The sequence below is a fragment of the Quercus suber genome, unplaced genomic scaffold (assembly GCF_002906115.3).
Source record: "Quercus suber isolate HL8 unplaced genomic scaffold, Cork oak 2.0 scaffold_620, whole genome shotgun sequence".
Classification (NCBI taxonomy): Eukaryota; Viridiplantae; Streptophyta; class Magnoliopsida; order Fagales; family Fagaceae; genus Quercus; species Quercus suber.
In genome coordinates, this window is record NW_027070063.1 from 10645 (window position 1) to 17658 (window position 7014).

The 7014-nt window shown below is 38.3% G+C and overlaps 1 pseudogene; it reads left to right on the forward strand.

Annotated features, from left to right (window-relative positions):
• Positions 1-205: 205 nt before the first annotated feature.
• LOC136064074 (pentatricopeptide repeat-containing protein At5g47360-like) lies at positions 206-6099 on the forward strand (annotated as a pseudogene).
• Positions 6100-7014: the final 915 nt, after the last annotated feature.

Below are 7014 nucleotides of genomic sequence, written 5' to 3' on the forward strand. Positions count from 1 at the left end.
TATTATAAACTTTTTCTTTTTATGATTACAATTAAAAATATGTGATGGTCCATTTTGAGAAAAAAAAAAATTAAATCAAAACGAAAAGTGTCATTAAATGTTATGTTTTTAGGATGATTTTGTAGTGGTAATATGTTTACATTTTGCTATTTTTATTTTCTAATTGTAAGATGTGAAAACTCAAATAAATTTTTGTATATTTTTTACCTAGATATTATTAGTAATAAACTTATTATATTTATATTTTATAATTTTAAAATTGTTAACTATTTATTTATGACATTATCGGTTCGACTATTGGTCCAACCCCGGTTGAACCATAAAACCAAGAACCACCTCCCTTTTTGGTTCTTTGACTAGTCCTGTTTTTAAAACTATGATTTTGTTTAGTTTGTTACAATCTATGTAATTAATACTTTTCAATTCATCTATCTGCAGGTTCTCCCGTTTTGATTGGGAGACCATTGAAATGCTTTTCGTTCTTTGGGTTTGATTTCTGGAAATTGTTAACAGAGAAATACTGTCTTCTTTAATTGCATGGCAGCATTAATTACAATAAGATCTACATGATCGATGTTTACAGTACTTTCTTATTTTAGTTGGATTGTTGAAAAAATGTGTGTCAGGGGTTCAGCTTTGTCACTTTATTTGGTTCAATTGCTGAGTCCTGTTGATGAGAAATTCCACACTCACCTGCGGAGGAATGGTGCCAAGAACATAGAAAAAACCCTGGCCACAGTTAATGCCACATTGGACTCCAATTGTGTCATTGAGGTCTTGCATCAACCTAACCAATCTCAAATGGGGCTTAGGTTTTTCATCTGGGCTGGCCTTCAATCCAAATATAGGCATAGTTCATTCATGTATAGCAAAGCTTGTGAATTGCTTCAAATTAATCAAAACCTAGGTGTTGTTGATATTGTTGAGGTTTATAGGGTTGATGGGTATGTGGTTAGTGCTAAGGCATTTAAGGTGGTTTTGAATTTGTGCGAGGAAGCTAGGCTTGCTAATGAGGCTTTGTGGATATTGGGAAAAATGAATGAATTTGGTTTAGAGGCTGATACTACAGCGTATAATGTGGTTATAAGGTTGTTTTGTGAAAAGGGTGATATGGATATGGCTGAAGAGTTGATGAAGAGATGGGTTTTAGTGATATTTATCCTGATATGATCACGTATGTTGCCATGAGTAAAGGGTTTTGTAATGTGGGTAGGTTAGAGGATGCTTGTGGATTGGTTTAGTTTATGAGGGGGAATGGGTGTGTGCCTAATGCTGTGGTGTATTCGACCCTTGATGGGGTTTGTAAACGTGGGAGTATGGAGAGGTTGATATGGAGAAAGAAGTTGGAAATTGCAGTCCTAATGTTGTTACATATACATCTGTGACTCAAAGCTTTTTTGAGAAAGGTCAGACAATGGAGGCATTGGAAATTTTGGATATAATGGAAGCTTTTGGGTGTGCTCCTAATTGCGTTATAGGTAGTACTTTGATAAACAGTTTCTGTATGTAGGGGCATGTCTAAAAGGCTTATAAGATGATTGATAAAGTTGTTGCAGGGGGCAATGTTTAATATGGTGATTGCTAAATTTCTCCAATATTGTCTTTCGTAAAATTTCAAGAACTTGAGGCAGAGAAGTTCAATAGGAATATGCTTGCTACTGGGGTGAAACCTGATAGTTTGGCTTGTAGCATTTTGATAAGGGAGCTTTGTTTGGAGGGACGAGTGCTAGATGGTTTTTACTTATCTGATGAAGTTGTGAAGAGTTTTTTACTTCCATTGATTCTGATCTTTATTCTATTCTTTTAGTTGGGCTTTGTCAACAAAGCCATTTGGTAGAGGCTGCAAAGCTTGCAAGGTTAATGCTCAAAAAAGGAATTAGCTTGAAAGCTTCTTATGTTGACAGTACAGCTGAACACCTGAAGAAATTTGAAAATGAGGAGCTAGTTAAGCAGTTGAGTATGATTGAAAAATAGCTTTCTGTCTCGGAGGATCTTGTTTGTTGATTTGAGCAGGTTTAAGATCACAGAGTTCTAAGTCTCTAGTCGTGATGAAACAAGTCGGCAAGTTCAAAGCATATGTAATAATTCTTGGCAGATATGAAAGACCTTGTCTTGTTTCATCTGGCTGTGGAATGTGGAACATCAACGTGAGTGGTGGCACTGTGGCATTCAGCTGAAGTATACAATGCTTGAGGTTCAAATGAAAACAATGCCTTGTTGTTATTAGTTCTCTTCCAGCTTTATGACATTGCCATGGGAAGCCAAGATTGTTTGAAATGTCTTAATTCTTAGAGTGAGCGTTGTTTTATAATGCCTTCACTGTTTAATCATCTGGTTTAAGGTCTGCTAGAGAAACATAATTGACTGGAAAGATGATTCCTAGCCCTCCACGTACTCAGTGATCTCAAAAGGGAAGAAAAGGAGAAGAGCGTAAAACAATTGACACTGGAAACTAAAGAAGTTGGCCAAAGTGAAAAGAGAATGAATCTGCATCAGTGAAACAAAAGTGAATGGATGCTTGTGCTTATAGGGCGTTCTTCAAAAAATAACAAAAGGAGGTTAATGCTTCAGGTAAATGAATTTTCTCTTTGCCCTTCACTTTACTTTTTCATTACTCATTCTTTAAAGTCATGCTCTTTTTTAATCTGGGGAGTAAGTGTACTGTAAATACAAGGCGTTAGTGGAATGAATGCAACAGTTGGAATCTATAATGTTTTGCGGCTATGGTTGTAGGGCGCACGGTTATCTTGGTGGTTATAAATTCCAGTTCTCTTATGATGTTCTATAATAGCAACTTCTGTATTGTTTGCTTGTGTAAAACTATATTGTTACAAGAAAAATGCTGAATAAGTTATTTTGCTCATTTGTAGTTTTTTTCTGCTTGAGTTGTAGTTCATCATGAGGAACATAATAGGCTGGATAAGGGAAGTTCTCCCTGGGAGGGTAGCTGCAATTATGGGGGTGATAAATGCAGTTTATGGAGTGAGTAGGAGCTTAGAGAAGAATCTTTTGGGAGAGCTTTGGTGGGATCAGATTCTAGCATATATAAATTCACAAAGGAAACATTAGAAGATAATAGGAGTGGAATTGTCCAAGTTGCTGGCTAATAGGCTGAGAAGGGTGATTACTGGAATTATCTCTGAGTCTCAAAATGCTTTTGTTCTGGATAGACAAATCCTAGATTCTGTTTTAATTGCTAGTGAGTGTTTGGATAGTAGGCTCAAGGCAAGGATACCTAGGGCTTTATGTAAGTTGGATGTGGAGAAAGCTTTTGATCATGTCAGCTGGGATTTTTTTATGTATATGTTGCAGCGTTGCGGATTCTCTGAGAAATGGAGAAAGTGGATTTTGTTTTGTATCTCCACAGTGAGATTTTCGATTTTGATAAATGGCTCCCCTAAGGATTTCTTTGGGAGCTCGAGGGGGCTGCGCCAAGGAGATCCTCTCTCCCCGCTCTTATTTGCTATTGTTATGGAGGCATTAAGCTGTTTGTTGGATGGTGCGGTTCTGGTTGGACGCATTTCGAGCTTCACTGTTGGTACCAGGTCTAATACCCCCCTCATGGTGACCCACCTACTCTTTGCGGATGACACTTTAATTTTCTGTGATGCTACAGCAAGTCAGAGTGAATATTTGCGGGAGATTTTAGCCTCTTTTGAGTTAGTGTCAGGGTTGCATGTTAATCTAGCTAAGTCAGAATTAGTTCCAGTTGGAGAGCTGACTAACATGGGGAGCTTGTGGCATTGCTGGGTTGTAGACAGTCATCTTTGCCAATAACTTACTTTGGACTGCCTTTAGGTGCTAAATTCAAGGACCAGGCAATTTGGAACTCTATCCTAGAAAGAATGGAGCGAAGGTTAACGAGTTGGAAGCGATTATACTTATCAAAAGGTAGTAAGATTACCTTAATCAAAAGCACTCTCTCAAGTTTGCCAACTTATTTCCTATCTCTCTTCCCTATTCCTGTGGATATTGCTATTCGTATTGAGAGGCTTCAAAGAAATTTTCTTTGGGGTGGGATAGATGAGTCTCCTAAATTCCGACTAGTAAATTGGGCCCAGGTTTGTTCTCCATTGCAGTATGGCGGTTTGGGTATTCAAAATTTGAGAACATTCAATCAAGCTTTGTTGGGGAAATGGTTGTGGAGATATGGAAGAGAGACAACCCATCTCTGGAGGCGGGTTATTGAGGCTAAATATGTGAATGATTGGGGAGGTTGGTGTACAAAAGAAGTCTCTAACCCTTATGCTGTTAGTCTTTGGAGAACAATAAGACAAGGCTAGCTAGCCTTTTTAGAATCCATTCAGTTTGAGGTTAGTGTTGGTGACAGAATTAAATTTTGGCATCATGTGTGGTGTGGGAGCTATACTCTCCGGGAGGCTTTTCCAGAACTCTATAATATTAGTTGTAATAAGGAGTCTTCTATTGCAGATGTTATGCACTTTCCTAACCAGAGGCTTCACTGGGATCTTCTTTTTTCTAGAGCTCCCCAAGATTGGGAAACAGAGCATTTTTACACTTTTCTAGATCTTATCAATTCACTGCCCCTTAATGGTGAAGGTCAGGACAAACTATGCTGGAAACTAACTGGCAATAAGAATTTTAAAGTGAGTGAGTACTATCTCTCTCTTTCCTCTACTCTCGACATTTCTTTCCCTTGAAAGCCTGTGTGGAGTTCAAAGGTCCCTACTAAGGTTGCTTTCTTCTCTTGGACTGCCTCATTAGGTAAGATTTTGACGACTGAAAATTTATGGTATAAGGGTGTCGCTGTTGTAGATTGGTGCTATATGTGTAAAAAGAGTGGAGAATCGGTGAATCATCTTCTTCTTCATTGTCCTATTGCTTATGAATTATGGTCTATGGTGTGGGCTCTATTTGGTCTTCAATGGGTTATGCCGCATGGGGTCTTTGATTTATTTTCGTGTTGGCAAGGGACTTTTGGTGGGCATCGGAGCATTGATTTATGGTGGGCTGTCCCACATTGTGTCCTATAGTGTATTTGGCGAGAACGGAACTCAAGATGTTTCGAAGGGAAGGAACGGTCTATTTCAGTAATTAAATCTCTTCTTCTCCACACCTTGCTAGAGTGGAGTTCTTCCTTTAATCTTTTCCCTTGTTCTAATTTTTTAGAAATGCTTGATCTTTGTAATTTTTGTGTTTGATGTACTGTTTTCCACATACACCCCCGGTGTACCTGGACTTTTAATTAATTCAATTCTGTTATTTATCAAAAAAAAAAAACTTCTGTTTTGTTTGCTTTTGTAAAACTATATTGTTACAAGAAAAATGCTGAATAAGTTATTTTGTTCATTTGTACTTTTTTTGGCTAGAGTCGTAGCTCATCATGGAGAGCATGGTAGGCTGGATAAGGGAAGTTCTCCCTGGGAGGTAGCAGCAATTGTGGGGGTGATAAATGCAGTTTATGGAGGGAGTAGGAACTGAGGGAAGAATCTTTTGGGAGAGCTTTGGTGGGATCAGATTCTAGTGTACATAAATTCACAAAGGAAACATTAGAAGGAACAGGAGTGGAATTGTCCCACCCAAGCCAGAGGCATAGCTCTTCAGAGTGCGGACAAAACTTGCTGGTCTGATGATGGAGATGGTTGGAAGTTTTGCTGAGTGGTGATTCTCCGTCCTCTTATAATGCCATGGCCAAAGAGATGAGTGATGACCCTGGAAGGATATAGGTGGATTGCTTTGTGAAGGAAAGTTGCAAGTACCTTAGTTGATAGGTTCCACAATGAATGGAGGGTCACTTGATGATGACTTGGGAAAATGTCCGAAGTCATACCTCTGAATAGAAAAGAAAGTCAGAAGAAATGGATTCTGATGCTTCTGCAATAATTGCAAGTAAAGAAACCTGCACCCCAATTGCTGTTGCTGTCTCTTCATCGCCATCTGCATGTGAATGAAACAATCTTGTTGAGATAAGTGGCACATGTTTTAAGAGGCAAAGGTGCTTATCTGTTATCCATCTTTTGTTTGTGTGGTAGTTTCCTAAATATTTATGGTAACTGATGTCAATCACTGTGTTTATTGGTATATGCTTGCTATTACTACATGCAAGAGGATAGGATTCTGAATTTCATCTGTCATGTTAGATATTCTTTTTTATAGAACTTTGAAACTTTTATTTATTTATTTTTTTTTTTGAGAAGTAGAACTCTGAAACTTGTGGAAGTTGTCTGATGCTCACTGCCTTCTACCAAATACCAAAAGTCTCTAGTTTCTTTGTTAGTGTATAATTGAGCCAATAGATTGTTGAAAATACTCACTGGTGAAAATTTGAGAAGAGGGTTTTCTGGGGTGTATAGTTAGTTTTTTGGGGGTGTGAAGGTTCCTCTGCGGGTATCCTTTTTTGTTTGGATGGTGGTTAGGGGGAAGATACACTCACTAGTAAAAATTTGAGGAGAAGAGGGTTCTTTTTATTTTTATTTTTATTTTCTTGTGGTTTGGTGTTGTAAGTGCTGATGTAGTGGGGAAACGATGGATCACCTCTGTAGGGGGCTCATTAGTTGTGGAACTTTGCCTTTAGATCATCTAGGGTTTCTTGGGTCTTACTAGACAGGGTCTTACTAGAAAGAGTGCTAGATTTACTAAATGGGTGGAGGAACTAGTTGGGGAAGTATTCGTCTAGTATTTGGAATATGGCACTTAGGGGATCAACTTCTTAACTCGTTTGTAGACACTTTGATTGGTCTCGGGCTTGGGGTCTCACGTCTAGTGAATCCCTCTCCATATTTACATATTCTCTTTTTTTTTTTTTTTTTTCTCTCTCTCTCTCTCTCTCTCTCTCCTTTTTTCTTTGATGCATTATTTAAAATTTAAAACTGAAAACCATGGAAAACCAGCAAGAAAACCCAGAACCACAACCTCCCTAGCATCTCACACTCTCTCAGACTTATAAATTTTTGAAGAAATCAAGATTTTAGAGGGACGGAGGGTTTGGCTTGTGCATATTGCGTCGTCAGTCGAACGGTTTGTTAAATGCCTGGTCTCCGCTTCTCTCTTTAT